Raw genomic sequence first — 16,272 nt, 5'->3', positions numbered from 1 at the left:
TAACTGTATATGCAATACATTTATTGACAATAAATCAAGTGGTTGCGAAAACACAGCATGATAAACTCAGTTTGTAGTTTATTAACATGTTTTAGATGTACTCTACTACAGGCCTTATTCTCATCTGCAAAAATAAGAACCAAGTTATTAACACCATCCACTATATCATTAGACGGTAAAAGTGATGTTTTTATTTAATGATATTATTGCCCTAGTAATTCATTGCATATTCTAAATGCCCTCCATTATCTTTTTTAACTCTTGTTTGTTTTTTTTTCTTTTCTTCCCAGGTCATGCTGCTGAAATTCCCTGACTATTCCTTTCTCCATTCATTCCAGGATTCCTCAGCCATGAATATTACACTCTTTACTGGCTGAATACTTGAGGATGTGAAACGTTAATGCTCCTGACATACCCTGCATGTCAGAGCATGCTCACACACTATCGGAGCGATATCATATCCTTCCTGTGTTGTCTGGTGCTTGTGCTCTGAGCCTTGTGCCTACAGTGCCTGTATGCAATCCCTAGGTTTACTCAGTGGTTAGCATTCTTTAGGGCTTGGGCATCTAAGGGTGCATACCCACGATCAGTATTTGCAGCATTTTCGATGCAGCATGCCTCAGTTGCATCCAAAACGCTGTGTTGTACAGTACAAGCACAGTGGATGGATTTCTAGAAATCCCGTGCCCACTGTGCTTCTTTTTTCCGCAGCAGACACTGACTTGCGGTGCGTCTTTCCAGACCGCAACATGTCAATTGTTTGCTGCGGATTCGCATGCGTCCTCCGTAGGGAGAACACAAGCAGGAGACCACAGCGCACTGAACCCTGATCGTGAGTACAAGCAGCTGCGGTCTCCTGTGTTCATCTGCGGAGGTGACATGCGGCCCCGCCCATCAGGATCCGCTGCGTCCAAGACGCAGTGAGTCCTGATCGTGGGCACATACCCTAAGGCTGTGTTCACATATTGCAGTTGTTATCTTTTTTGTCAAACAGCAGAGTTTAGCTGGAATTTTCAAAAAAATGTGACAAACCTATGCATTTTTACCATGATCACAGCATAAAAAGTCAACACAGTGTGAACGCAACCTTATACATGATAATATAACTAATAGCTCATGGAAAGTAAGGTGCTGAGTCGACTAACCGAACCAGAGGGATGTCCTACCTGGCTATATTTGTTCTCCAGGAATAGAAATTCATTACACTCCAAGTCATATTTGAGATTGGTGTTGGCCTTTTTTTTTTTCTTTGAAGGTGAGAGTTACACTTAACCCTTTCATGAACTTGCTATTTTCCTTTTTCCTTTTGTTTTTTTCTTTTTCGTTATTTCCTCCCCTTCTTCCAAAAGCTATCATTTTTCTTTCAATTTTGCCATATGAGGGCTTGTCTTTTGCGAGACTAGTTGTACTTTTAAGTGAAACCATTAATTTTACCATATAGTGTACAGGAAAATGGTAAAAAAAAAAAAAATAAAGTGCGGTGAAATTGCAAAAAAAGTGCAATCCACAATTGTTTTTTTTATTATCATTATTTACCATGTTCACTATGTGGTAAATTGACCTAATAATATAATTTTCCAGGTCAGTACGAGTTCGTAGACACAAAAACGTGAAGTTTTGCTTTAATTTAAGTGGTTAAAAAAATGTAAACTTTATGAAAATAAATTTGCTTTTGGCGCCATTTTCAGAGATCAGTAACGTTTTTATTTTTCGGGATCTGGGGCTCAGTGATGGCTTATATTTTGCCCCCTGTGCTGATGTTTTTACTGATACCATTTTTTTGGGTAGAAGTGATGTTTTGATCGCCTCTTATTGTACTTTATTGTGAAATTTAGTTTTTTTTGTGCTTGTAAATATTTGTGTGATTTAAACCCTATGAGATGATGGAATGCAATCCGAGCTTAGATGTGCAGATAATATATAGTTTGTGATTCGATACATGTATTGTTTAATAAAATTTATACAATGAAAAATATATACAATAATAAAAAATGTATACTATGTAACAATAAATAATATTATTCAGTAATAAATCGATAGTTATATTGATTCAAAGAGTAGTATTGGATTGGTCACCCTTTTTGAAATATGGGATTTTATATGGCTGCACATGTTTTGTAATGTTGAGGCTTGCTGCTAATTATTTGAGTGAATTCAGATGAATGGACGTTTTGTGGACACGCTCATTTACCTATATATTTCGTGTCTGGGCTGCATTTTTGTACACTATTTGAGAAAGGCTTGAGAATGCAGGTAGAAACGTGTAATTTGTGGTGGATAAAATTGAGAAAATGAATTAGGAATACATTCTATAAGACGATAAAATAAATTTGATGCCGATTCCGCCACTCTTGGAGTCAAGCACCAAAAGGCCGGCATCACACGCTACGATATATCGGGCAATATGTCATCGGGGTCACGGATTCCGTGACGCACATCCGGCATCGTTAGACATATCGTAGCGTGTGACAGCTACGAGCGACTGTGAACGAGCAAAAATACTCACCTTATTGTTGCTCGTTGACACCTCGTTCATTTTCAAAATGTCAATCCTGCTTCTGTGCTCCGGTTGCTCATCGTTCCCGAGGCAGCACACATCGCTCCGTGTGACACCCCGGGAACGACGAACACAGCTTACCTGCCTCCACCGGCAATGCGGAAGGAAGGAGGTGGGCGGGATGTTACGTCCCGCTCATCTCCGCCCCTCCGCTTCTATAAAGACGGCCGCTGTGTGACGTCGCTGTGACGCCAAATGTCCAAAGAGGATGTTCGCCACCCACAGCGACATCGTCCGGGAGGTAAGTGCGTGTGACGGGGGTTAACGACTGTGCACTACGGGCAACTAATTGCCCGTGACGCACAAACGACGGGGGCGGGTACGATCACTCGTGCAATCGCACGATAGATTATACCGCCCTTAGTGTGAAGTACGTGCCTGCCTGGATTCCTATTGTGTTCAGGATAGGATTACATACAAAGCTCAAAAGACAGTATCACAAATGATGAAATTAGATACACAGCTCAGCAGACAGTATGAGACAGCGAGAGAGAGATTGCAGTAGGTCACAAGCTGACAAGTGCAGCTTCCAGCCAGTGACCAGACACAAGATTATCATACCCCTAAATACTCTGTGCTGCAGATGGAACCTGCACTTTCCAGATTGTGACCTCCCACAATATCACAACATTCCTATCCTGAAATCCTCTGTCATGCCAAGCGGTCTTGCATCATTCACAGTGTAACAACCCTCTGTGACTTACATCAACATTAGCTTGCTGCTTTCCTGAAATACTCTGTGCCTCTAACCTACTATAAGACTTTGACTTTCCTCTGCTGAATAATTCTGTGCTGCTGGATGACCGTTTTTCTACGATGAAACTCTCAGGCTGTGACCTACCCTAAGATCAGTACCCTCCTGTCCTGAAATACTCTGTGTAGCTGTGAGACCTCACTTTACTCTCTTCAATGTATAGACAAACCATAATACCCCCAAATAGAAACCATATTGCATTATATAGATCCAGCATAATATCACCATATAGTATCGAGATTGCATTGTATAGACCAACCATATTATTGCCATATAGTAACCACATTGCATTGTATATACCCAGCATAATATCGCCATATAGTAACCACATTGTGTTGTATAAACGCAGCATAAAACTACCATATAGTCACCACATTGGATTGTATAGATCCAGCATAATACTGCCATATAATAACTACACTGCATTGTAAAGACCCAGAATAATATCACCATATAGTAACAAGATTGCATTGTATACACAGCATAATACCGCTATATAGTAACCATACAGAATTGTAAAGACCTAGCATAATATCGCCATTGCATTGTATAGACCCACCATAATATCACCATATAATAACCACATTGCATTGTGTAGGCCCAGCATGATGCTGCCATATAGTAACCACATAGCATTGTATAGACGCAGCATAATACCACCATATAATAACCACATTGCATTGTATATAGTCAGCATAATACCGCCATATATAAACCATGTTGCATTGTATAGACCCAGCATAATACCACCATATAGTAACCACATTGCTTTGTATAGACTCGTTATTGTGCAATGGTAGTATTTTACTAGGTCTAAACAATGCAATATGGTTACTATATGGTGGAATTATGCTGGGTCTATCCAATGTAATCTCAGCATAATACCACCATATAGTAACAACATTTCATTGCACTGTTTAGACCCAGCATAATACTGTCATATAGTAACCACATTACATTGTATAGACTCAACATTATAGAACCATTACTTACATCTGTCTCAGCTTTGTTAGATCTGACCATCTCACATAGATGTAGCAGAGCAGAGATGGTCAGATATAAGAGAGCAGAGATGGTCGGAGACACTACATCTGTCTCTGCTCTGCTACGTAAGGCCATCTCAGCTCTGCGATATCTGAGTGACACAGTCAGATCTTCTAGAGCAAAAACTGATGAGGCATCTCTGACCATCTTCACTCTGCTACGTTTTACCGTCTCACTCGGATGTAGCAGAGCTTACACTGCCAAATGAAGCAGAATAGAGACTGTCAGAGGTGATCATGAGACTGCTCTGCCACACCAGACTGTCTCATTGAGATGGAGCAGAGCCGAGACAGTCAGCTATAGCAGAGAAGATACTGTCGGAGACACTACATCTATCTCTGCTCTGCTACATCTGCCCATCACTTTGCCCTCTCATTCTGCTCTGCCCTGCTACTCTGCCCTGTCACTCGGCCGCATCACTTGGCTGCTTCACTCTGTCCTGTCACTCTGCCCTGTACTGTTACTTTGCTCTATCACTCTGCTCTGCCCTGCCACTCTGTCCTCTCACTCTGATCTGTCACTCTGCCTTCTCACTGTGCCCTGTGACTCTGATCTGCCCTGCCACTCTGCCCTGCCTCACTGTCCTGCCACTCTGCCCTGCCACTCTGCCCTTCTACATCTGATTTAGGGTCTCTGACAGTCTCAGCTCTACTACATCTGAGGGAGAAGGTCTATGTAGCAGAGCTTGGACAGATTTAGCGCCTCTAACAGTCTCAACGCTGCTACATCTGCTTTTAGACTTCCATCTTTTTCCATCAGTTGCAATCCGTCCCCTTGAGAAAATACAGTATCCTGCAAAATAAATAATTTGCAGGATTCAGTTTTTTCCTCATAGACTTTTTTTGACGACGGATTGCGACTGATGGGCTTGCGTTACATCCGTCCCGCTACTGATCAGTCGTGCAATGACTGACCATCGGGCGGAAGCAACGCACAATGCAACGTTTTTAGTGTGCGTCAAAAAAATGGACAGCGACGGATCTATTGGCATCTGTCGTTAGTTATAGTGGAAGCCCATGGCTCAGGATCCGTCATCATCCATTAAATTACGGAATCAGGTGACGGATCCGGTTTTTTACTCTGGGCATGGCCAAGTCGACTGTAAATTCAATTGTGGTCACAAAAATCTCTCTCATATAGCTTCATTAGCAAGTAATATTTGGTGAAAAAAAATCAGTTTTTTTTACACTCTTTGGCACATTACTTTTTTCGACGCACACTGAAACGTTTCATTGTGCGTTGCTTCCGCCCGATGGTCGGTCATTCCACGACTGATCCGTCGCGGGTTGGATGCAACGCAAGCCCATCAGTCGCAATCCGTCGTCAATACAAGTCTATGGGGAAAAAATGGAAACCTGCAAAATGTTTTGCAGCATACCGTATTTTCTCAAGGCGATGGATTGTGACTGATGGAAAAAGACAAAAGTGTGAAAGCAGCGTCCTTATTCGGAGCTGAAGTCGGCTTCTTATTTGGCACTTTCTTATTTGGCAACCATTTATTTTCAGATTTTTACAGGTTTATCAACAATAATCAAAAATCTCAACAATAAAATACAATGTAGTGAAGTGCCCTGATGTCAACACACTTAAAAGCAGCTACAAAAATACATGGCACAAAAGTAGGCATCAAATTCAGCAACAAAGGGTATTATTGAAAGTGTTAAATGACATTTAGCCATTGATATGACAAAGCAGACACACAGAAAGTGATGCCCAATTTAATTCAGGTCACTACATATGGGTTTTGGGCATAAGAAGTGGCATCAAAGAGGGCACACAGCCAATGTTCAAATATTTGAATAAGTAAATGGTGTTTTTAAGGGGCAAAATGACTTTGAGCCACTGATCTCATACTACCATTACATACATAGTGATGCCCTGATGTGAGATCAGTGGCCTAAAGTCATTTTACCCCTTAAAAACACCATTTATGGTACTTATTCAAATCTAAGAAAATTGTCTGTTTGCCCACTTTGATGCCACTTCTTATGCCCAGTACCTGTTTGGGCCAGACTAAAGTGATGTAAGTTTGATACAGGGCATCACTATGTATGTAATGGTGGTGTGAGATCAGTGGCCCAAAGTAATTTAACCCCTTAAAAATATGTTACCTATTCATATTTTTAAAATGGACTGTCTGCCCAATATGATGCCAGTACTGATGTCCAGAACCCATTTGGGCCAGATTAGAGTGACCTGAATTAGATGTGGGGTATCACAGTTTGTGTGTCTGCATTGTTATATAATCTAACCCTTTCAATAACATCCTTTGGTGCCCACTTTGATGCCCATATTTGTGCCACTTTTTTAAGCTGCTTTTAAAGGGAACATGTTGCGTCCTTTTTTGATATAACACTGCCCCCAATGTTTTGTAAGGGATGCAATGTGCATCAATACCATGGTTTTTTTTTTTCAAACAAAAGTTCCCTGTATTTATCATAAATATAAAATCACTTTTTATGCCTATGTAAATATATTACATACCTTTTGTTTCAGTCATATTCATGGCTCTTGCCATTGGTTCAGTCACGGTCAGTCAGGCTCCATCTTCAAATTATGCATGTCCCTAATATTGTGATTGGTTGCCATGACTGCCCCGATGTTGCGTCAATATTCTACTAAGTAACGCACTTGCGCAGTTCCCCTCAACTTCCCGGGCATGGGCCCTGTGCATCTATTTTTTTTCTTTTCCTGACAGCAGCTGCAGCATGTCGGAAGCACATACGTGCCTAGCGTGCGCGCACCCAAAGTAATGGGATAAAGCCCTGGGCTCACTGAATCTAGGTGTACATCCCCAGATTCACTTCATATGTGCGCATGTTCTGGGCATTATGACATCCTAAGGAGCGCGCACGCTAAGCACATTTGTGCTCCCGCAACTTTGTTGCTGCAACTTCTGTCAGGAGAAGAAAGAAAAGGGACGCACAGAGCTCATACCCGGGAGCTGAGGGGAACTGCCCAAGTGAGTTAATATCAAATTGTCATGGCGTCAGGCCAGTCACAGTAATCAATCACAATTCGAGGGACTTGCATAATTTGAAGACGGAGCCTGACTGACCGTGACTGAACGGAAGGCAAGTGCCACCCCTACGACTGAAACAAAAGGTATTTACTACATTTACGTATGCATAAAAAATGTTTTTAATTAAAGATAAATACAGGGAACTTTTGGTTGTAAAAAACATGTTGATGATACACATTGCATCACTAAGGATGAGTCCTCGCATGACACTCGGCTCATGCTCGCAGCGGGAGCCGAGTGTCATGCGATGGTCATGTAATTGTGGTCCGATCATGCAATCAGACCACAGCTGCAGAGGGGGTGGCGCTGTGGAGGGGAGGGAGGGATTTATCTCCCTATATCTGTTAGGGCCAGATGGACGGGTAGACCCTGGAGGTGGATCCACTGGGCCGAACTCCCGGATGAGGGAAAGGAGTCCGGTAGCCGGAGCACTTTAGGTAGCAGGGCAGTCCGTGCACTGGGAGAAAATGGAGAAGTCCCTGGGACCACGAGGTCACTGATGGTGGTCTGGGTGACGGAGCTCAGGTTCGGAAGCCGTGATGGTGTCAGGCGGGGTCCGGAACCGTTGGAGCGAGATGACGGGTCACCGCAGGGATCCGGGATGGTACGGACTGTCAGGATGGCAGATGGGCAGCGTTCGGGGTTCGAGGTACAGCAGGACCGGATGGCGATGCAGGATCGGCTCTAGAAGATAGAGAGGTAAGTATCTCACAGAACACAAGGGGACCTGACTCCTAGCTTGGGAAAACACGAAGAACAGGCCCCGCTCCCTTGGACATTAACCCCCTATATACCCTGTACCTGTGTGCATCATTTCCTGTTAGTTGACACTGGCCCTTTAAGAAAGGGTCAGTGACCGCGCGCACGCCCTAATGCGCATGCGCGCGGCCCGGGTGCCAGAAGCCAGGGCAGGAAGCTGAGAGGAGGACGCAGGAGAGCCGGCCAGGGACTGGGAAGCCGTCGGGCGCCGGGAGCGGAGACCAGGGGGCCTGGGAAGTACGGGCACCGGAGGCTGGAGAGCGGGGAGCGTGGCAGGTGAGCCGGGGAGCGGAGCAGAGGACCCGGGGAACGGAGCAGGGGAGCGGAGCAGAGGACCCGGGGAGCGTGACAGTACCCCCCCCCCACGCCCCCCTCCCCGCAACCGGGACAGGAAGGCACGGATCAGAGGAGTGCCCACGTTCTCCCTGGGCTCCCAGGACCTATCCTCAGGACCATACCCTTCCCAGTCCACCAGGAAGAACTGTCGACCACGTACGGTCTTCATGGCCACGATATCTCTTACCGCATAGATGTCGTCTTCAGCAATAGGAGGAGGAACCGGACTGGCGGCAGCGGAGAAGGGACCAAGGACAACCGGCTTGAGCAGAGAGACGTGGAAGGAGTTGGGTATTCTCATCGTGGCCGGGAGCTGCAGTTTGTAGGAGACCTCATTGATCTTGCCGAGGACTTTAAATGGTCCGATGTAGCGAGGTCCCAACTTGTAGGAAGGTATCTTCAGTCGGATGTACTTGGAAGCAAGCCAGACGAGATCTCCCGGAGAGAAACACGGAGGATCCAGGCGTCTCTTGTCCTCGTGTCTCTTCATCCGCAGGGTTGCACGTGCAAGGGACGCCTTAACTGAGTCCCAAATGGTTGTAAAGTCACGGAGTACTGCATCAGCAGCAGGGATGTCCGAGGAAGAGGATACAGGCAATGGGACAGACGGCTGAAGTCCGTAGACGACATGGAAGGGAGAACTGGAGGAGGACTCACTGACGTGGTGATTATGGGAGAATTCAGCCCAAGGAAGAAGCGTGGACCAATCGTCATGATGGGCGTTCACGTAGTGACGTAAGAAAGAGGTCAATATCTGATTGACCCGTTCCACTTGACCGTTCGACTGAGGATGGTAGGCCGAAGAAAAGTCCAGAGTCACTCCCAGATGTTTACAGAGAGCCCTCCAGAAGCGGGAGGTGAACTGAGTTCCTCTGTCGGACACTATGTGTGATGGAAAGCCATGCAAGCGGAAGATGTGATGTATATAGGCGTCCGCGAGTTCCTGGGCAGAGGGCAGTCCAGCCATAGGAACGAAATGGGCCATTTTAGAGAACCGATCTACCACGACCCATATGACTGTGTGTCCGGAGGACAATGGCAAGTCCGTAATAAAGTCCATCGCTATGTGTTGCCAGGGAACTGAGGGTATGGGCAGAGGCAGAAGACGGCCGTATGGCAGGTGTTTGGGTGTCTTGTTCCTGGCACAGGAGGAGCAGGCAGAGACAAAAGAGGCGACATCCGTGCGAAGGGATGGCCACCAGTAATGACGTACAATAGCACTCCATGTTTTCTTCTGACCTGCATGACCGGCTGTTTTCGAGGCATGGCCCCAGTGTAACACTTTTTGCCTGTCAGTCTCAGAGACATAGGTCTTCCCGGGCGGTATCTGGGCCAGGGTGACAGGAGCCACCGGAATAATCTTACTTGGACAGATGATGGGTTGAGATGTCTCTTCCTCCTGTTCCACGGGCACGAAAGACCTAGACAAGGCATCAGCGCGTACATTCTTGTTCGCGGGTCGGAAATGAAGCTGGAAGTCGAACCAGGCAAAGAACAAGGACCACCTGGCTTGCCGTGGGTTCAGTCGCTGAGCAGTCCGCAGGTATTCCAGGCTTTTGTGATCCGTGTAAATAATGACGGGGTACACTGCTCCTTCCAGAAGATAGCGCCTATCCTCCAGAGCCAGTTTGACCGCCAATAGCTCTCGGTCACCGATGGTGTAATTGCGTTCAGGCGCGGAGAAGCTCTTGGAGAAGAAACCGCACGTCACCATCTTCCCGGAGGAGGACTTCTGCATGAGCACTGCTCCGGCTCCCGAGGAGGAGGCATCCACCTCCAAGGTGAACTGGCGGTTTAACTCTGGACGGTGGAGTACAGGAGAGGAGGCAAAGGCTCGCTTTAGAGAGCCAAACGCGGCGTCGGCCGCAGGTGACCAGTCCTTTGGATTAGCCCCCTTCTTGGTCAAGGCGGAGAGAGGAGCAGTCAGAGCCGAGAAGTGAGGAATGAACTGGCGGTAATAGTTGGCGAATCCCAGAAAGCGTTGGATTGCCTTCAGTCCAGAAGGAGGAGGCCAGTTGAGAATGGAGGAGACCTTCTTTGGATCCATCTGCAGTCCGGTATCGGTGATGAGGTACCCCAGGAAGGGGAGAGAAGACTGTTCGAAGACGCACTTCTCGTACTTGGCGTACAGACGATTCTCTCTCAGTCTTTGTAGAACCAGTTGCACGTTCTCTCGGTGGGTCTGGAGGTCCGGAGAGAAGACAAGGATGTCATCCAGATATACCACCACACAGACGTAGAGAAGGTCCCGAAACACATCGTTCACTAATTCTTGGAAGACTGCTGGTGCGTTACACAGGCCAAAGGGCATCACGCAGTATTCATAGTGCCCATCGCGAGTGTTGAACGCGGTCTTCCATTCATCCCCTGAGCGGATACGGACCAGGTTGTAGGCACCCCGAAGATCCAACTTGGTGAACACACGAGCTCCTCTGAGCCGATCAAACAATTCGGGGATGAGTGGCAGGGGGTACTTGTTTTTTACGGTGATTAGGTTCAATCCCCGGTAGTCTATACATGGGCGTAGGTCACCCTCTTTCTTCTTTACGAAGAAGAAGCCTGCTCCAGCAGGAGAGGAGGATCTCCGGATGAATCCCTTAGCCAGGCTCTCTGTGATGTACGTAGACATGGCCCTTGTTTCGGCTGGAGACAGTGGATATATCCGTCCTCGAGGTGGTGTAGTTCCCGGGAGCAGGTCAATGGCACAATCGTAAGGACGATGTGGCGGAAGTACTTCGGACTCCTTCTTATCAAAGACGTCCACGAAGGACCAATAGGCTGAGGGCAGTCCCGGTAGGGACTCGGGAACCGGAGGTCGCCGGATAGGTTGTATGGTCTTCAGACACCTCTCATGGCAAGAAGACCCCCATCGAGTGATATCGCCAGTGCCCCAGCTGACTGAAGGCTCGTGTGTCCGCAACCAGGGAAGGCCCAGCAGGATTTGATGTGACATATGTGGGAGGACGTAGAGAGCGATGTTCTCGGTGTGCAGAGCACCGATACGCAGTTCAAGCGGCTTGGTGATCCAGGAGATGGTGTCAGAGAGGGGTCTCCCATCTACAGAGGCAATCACAAGAGGTTTGGCGAGTGGAGTAACAGGCACCTGGTACTTGTCCACCGTGGCCTGCTGGATGAAATTGCCTGCAGCCCCAGAATCGAGGTACGCCTCAGCCGTAAACCGCTCTCCAGTTGTCACTTGCACAGTCCATGTAACTGGGTCTGAGAGAGTCCCAGCGCCTAGGGTGGCCTCTCCTACCAACCCTAGGCTTTGGAGTTTCCCGGCCTCTCTGGACAGGCGCGTAGCAGGTGTGTGCCCTCTCCGCAGTAAAAGCAGAGACCCTTGGCGAGCCGCTCTGCTCGACGTTGTTCAGACTGTCGCACACGGTCGATCTGCATGGGCTCATGGACGGAGACACCAGAGACCGTTGACTGGAGTACGGCGGGCTTCTGTGGAGGAGAGGAATGCCGTACCGGACGTCTCTCACGGGATACCTCTTTGGACCGCTCCTGAAAGCGTATGTCCACTTGAGTCGCTAGGGTAATCAGGGCGTCCAGGGTGGACGGTACGTCACGTCCAGCCAGCTCATCTTTGATTCGACCCGATAGTCCTTCCCAGAAGGCGGCGGTTAGGGCCTCGTTATTCCACCCGAGTTCTGAAGCCAAGGTGCGGAAACGGATGGCGTATTGACCCACCGTCAGTGTTCCTTGACGTAACCGGAGAAGAGATGACGCAGAGGCGGAGGCGCGGCCGGGTTCGTCAAAGGTGCTGCGAAAGGCCTGCAGGAACTCCTGGAGGTTCTTGGTCATAGGTTCCTCCTTCTCCCACAAGGGGTTCATCCACGCCAGTGCCTCACCCTCTAGGTGAGACATGATGAAGGCGACCTTGGCTTGGTCGGAGGCAAACAGATGTGGCAGCTGCGTGAAATGGAGGGAGCATTGGTTTATAAACCCCCTGCAGGTCTTGGGATCTCCGGCGTACCGGGGTGGTGAGGCCAAACGCAGTCTGGAAGCATCCGAGGAGACAGCCACGGGAGCGGGGGTCGTGGCTTGACTAGTGGAGGCCCGGGGCGCTGCAGATGTGACCGAGGCTTGTAGCGTGTTCAAGCGGGCGTCCACGGAAGTCATAAAGTTCAGCATGCGGGTCTGGACTTCACGCTGGCGTTGGAGTTCCTCATGCAAGGCCGCTAGTGCTTCGGCGGGATCCATGGCCTGTTCTTACTGTTAGGGCCAGATGGACGGGTAGACCCTGGAGGTGGATCCACTGGGCCGAACTCCCGGATGAGGGAAAGGAGTCCGGTAGCCGGAGCACTTTAGGTAGCAGGGCAGTCCGTGCACTGGGAGAAAATGGAGAAGTCCCTGGGACCACGAGGTCACTGATGGTGGTCCGGGTGACGGAGCTCAGGTTCGGAAGCCGTGATGGTGTCAGGCGGGGTCCGGAACCGTTGGAGCGAGATGACGGGTCACCGCAGGGATCCGGGATGGTACGGACTGTCAGGATGGCAGATGGGCAGCGTTCGGGGTTCGAGGTACAGCAGGACCGGATGGCGATGCAGGATCGGCTCTAGAAGATAGAGAGGTAAGTATCTCACAGAACACAAGGAGACCTGACTCCTAGCTTGGGAAAACACGAAGAACAGGCCCCGCTCCCTTGGACATTAACCCCCTATATACCCTGTACCTGTGTGCATCATTTCCTGTTAGTTGACACTGGCCCTTTAAGAAAGGGTCAGTGACCGCGCGCGCGCCCTAATGCGCATGCGCGCGGCCCGGGTGCCAGAAGCCAGGGCAGGAAGCTGAGAGGAGGACGCAGGAGAGCCGGCCAGGGACTGGGAAGCCGTCGGGCGCCGGGAGCGGAGACCAGGGGGCCTGGGAAGTACGGGCACCGGAGGCTGGAGAGCGGGGAGCGTGGCAGGTGAGCCGGGGAGCGGAGCAGAGGACCCGGGGAACGGAGCAGGGGACCCGGGGAGCGGAGCAGAGGACCCGGGGAGCGTGACAATATCCTGCGTTGCTGGCTATTGCGAGTCTTGTACTGCACTCTAATTACACTGATGTAACACGAGAGCAGTGCAATGTTTCTCTTGCCACATAGACTTGAATGGGTGCGAGTGAAACAGGAATGTGTTACACCCGCGGCATGCTGTGACTTTTTTCGGTCCGATTAGGGCTGAGAAAAGAATCTCTCATGGGAGTAGGCACATAGAGTAATATTGGTCCGAGTGGAATGTGATTTTTTTATCGCATTCCACTCGCACCATTTTTCTCACCATGTGTCCTAGGCCTAATACATTGGGGGCAGTTTTATATACAAAAAAGGACGTGACAGGTACCCTTTAAGTGCCCTCATATCAGGGCCCCTCATTGCATTATATGTCATTGTTGTGATTTTTTATTTTTGTTGCTAAACCTGTAAAAAACAAAAAATGAAAAATTACTGAATAAGAAACTGTTGAATAAGAAACCAACTTCAGCCCAGAATAAGAAACTGGACAAATAAGAAACCAAAATCAGCATCATCTTCCACAGTCTCAGTTCTGCTACCTCTGAATGAGACAGTCCGATATAGCAGAGCAGAGACAGTGAGATATAAGAGGTAGAGAGATAGAGATTAAACTTACCGGTACGTCATCACCTCTTCAGCACTAGGAGTCCGGCTGGGAGAGGAGTCCCTACACTCAGCTGGGAATCCCCACTTCAGTGGGCAGCTCCAACCACTGAACTGTAACCCCAGCACTAGAGCACATTAGGCCTCCTTGAGACGCCAGTGAATCAAGTAGGTGTATTATCCATAATTTTCACAGATAGGCCATGTTATCATTGAAGTCTTGTTTTTTGTGGACTTTGTGTCAGCAAAAAAATCATAACTGTTTTTTATTGAGTCTGACAGCAAAATTACCCAGACACCTATTGGTCAATGAAAAATCACTGACGTATTAACATCCGTATGTAATCTGTGTGCCGCTAACTCTGTAATGAATGGATGAAGCCTTACAATTCTTTTTTTCATCAATGAAAATCTCTGATGAAACCCTAATGTTAAAATCTGGACACTGACCAAATACTGATAAAAAACAGATCCAATGCACTGATGAACAACGGTATGGGTTTCTGCCCACCAGAAAAATCCAACATGTTTGAATGACACCTTAAGATAATTTCATTTTTAATCTATTACTTAAAGGACATCAGTACTCCTTAGTATTTCTATAGATCTTAGTGTATCTACGTATGTGAGGACAATTAACTCAAGGAGTGAAGGGAAAATGTGTTGATACAGTTCATATATTTTAATGAAATGATTAAGTATCAGGTATAGGCAATTGACTATCTATCCCTCCTTCTATCTATCCTTCTATCTATCTTTCTATCTATCTATCTATCCCTCCTTCTATCTATCCTTCTATCTATCTTTCTATCTATCTATCTATCTTAGGAAAACTGTCTATCAAAGTAGACGTTTTTAACACTTCACGCTAATCGGGATGACACCAATCATCGAATCTACAGTAAATGCCGTAATAATTCTTCAAGAAAGTCAGTGGATATTAGGTCATCTTGAACTGGGTAATTTCCACATGGCTGAACTTTAATTTTTACACCAGCCTTTAGATGGTATAATGGGCAAGCAGTAATTTTCAGATGCCAGTACTGCATCTGGATTACAGGGATTTAGTGGCCTTGCTGTCTGAGTATTAATCTCTAATTAAACCTTATATAATATATGTAAATGATGCGCTTCTTATAGGGTCTTCCTTTATGTGTGTATGTTTGCTATGCTGCAATGGACTGTATATCATCTATCAGTATATTGAACCTTATATTGAAATAGCATTTATGGAAATGTTAAACTATAACTTACAGGGCCATATAATATATCAGGAAATAACATTAAGCTTTGAGCTATGCTATATTTTTCAGTGTTTTGCAGAGGGGAAGGCTTCTGATAAAGAACATCGACAATATGGATGGAAAATGAGGCAGACATTCCGTATTGACACCGATATATGTCGGCAGCAGTTCTTACACCTGTAGCGATTCTATACACAGCGAGAGGAAAAGCCACGTTGGGATCACCCTGCAGTAACCGTGCATCCAGTGTTATTGTGCTGCCTGTGCTGCGCTGATCCCTGGAGGAGCTGTCCTCAGTCATGGTGCTGAGACAGACACAGCTGGGACCGCTTCCGTCACACACAGACCCTGCATCTTCTGCTCTTTCGCTCTGTGCATACAATGCTACCCAAGAGATGCTGAGAATTACCCAGTATCGCAATGATCGATGCCGCTAGGCCTGTGCTCGCGGCAGCAGCAGAAGGATCCAGCAGATTAGGAATAAAATATCGGAACCTACCTCTCCAAGGACTGAGGCTGGTGTTAGAGAAGGCAGCGCTGAGGAAATGGAGGCAGCTTTGTTGCTTTGTATGTTCCAGTGTTGCTTTCCCTTTCTGTCACTATATTTGCGTGTCTCTCTCCCACTTCACAGCTCTCCCACTCTGCTCTGCAAGAAACAGGCTGCTATAAATAGCCTGCACACGCCTGGCAGCGAAGCTAGCACATCCTATACATTGCTGGAATTTGTATCATCCACTTTCCCAGCAGCTCCCCACTATCTGCCTAATTCAGGCTGTTCCTATACCTCTCCTATACATTGCTGGAATTTGTATCATCCACTTTCCCAGCAGCTCCCCACTATCTGCCTAATTCAGGCTGTTCCTATACCTCTCCTATACATTGCTTACATTTGTATCATCCACTTTCCCAGCAGCTCCCCACTATCTGCCTAATTCCGGCTGTTCCTATACCTCT

At 47.4% G+C, this 16,272-nt stretch overlaps 1 protein-coding gene across 1 annotated transcript in view; it reads right to left on the bottom strand.

The window, feature by feature from the left end:
• The window catches only part of CPLX2 (complexin 2), a 365,342-nt gene extending 349,300 nt beyond the window's left edge, over window positions 1-16,042 (bottom strand). The window contains exon 1 of the mRNA XM_075344504.1: window positions 15,818-16,042. The gene's annotated coding sequence lies outside the window, so the exon portion shown is untranslated. The remainder of the gene's footprint in view (window positions 1-15,817) is intronic.
• Between the last annotated feature and the right edge of the window lie 230 nt (window positions 16,043-16,272).

The sequence above is a fragment of the Anomaloglossus baeobatrachus genome, chromosome 4 (assembly GCF_048569485.1).
Source record: "Anomaloglossus baeobatrachus isolate aAnoBae1 chromosome 4, aAnoBae1.hap1, whole genome shotgun sequence".
NCBI lineage: Eukaryota > Metazoa > Chordata > Amphibia > Anura > Aromobatidae > Anomaloglossus > Anomaloglossus baeobatrachus.
This window is presented reverse-complemented; position numbering and strand designations above follow the sequence as displayed.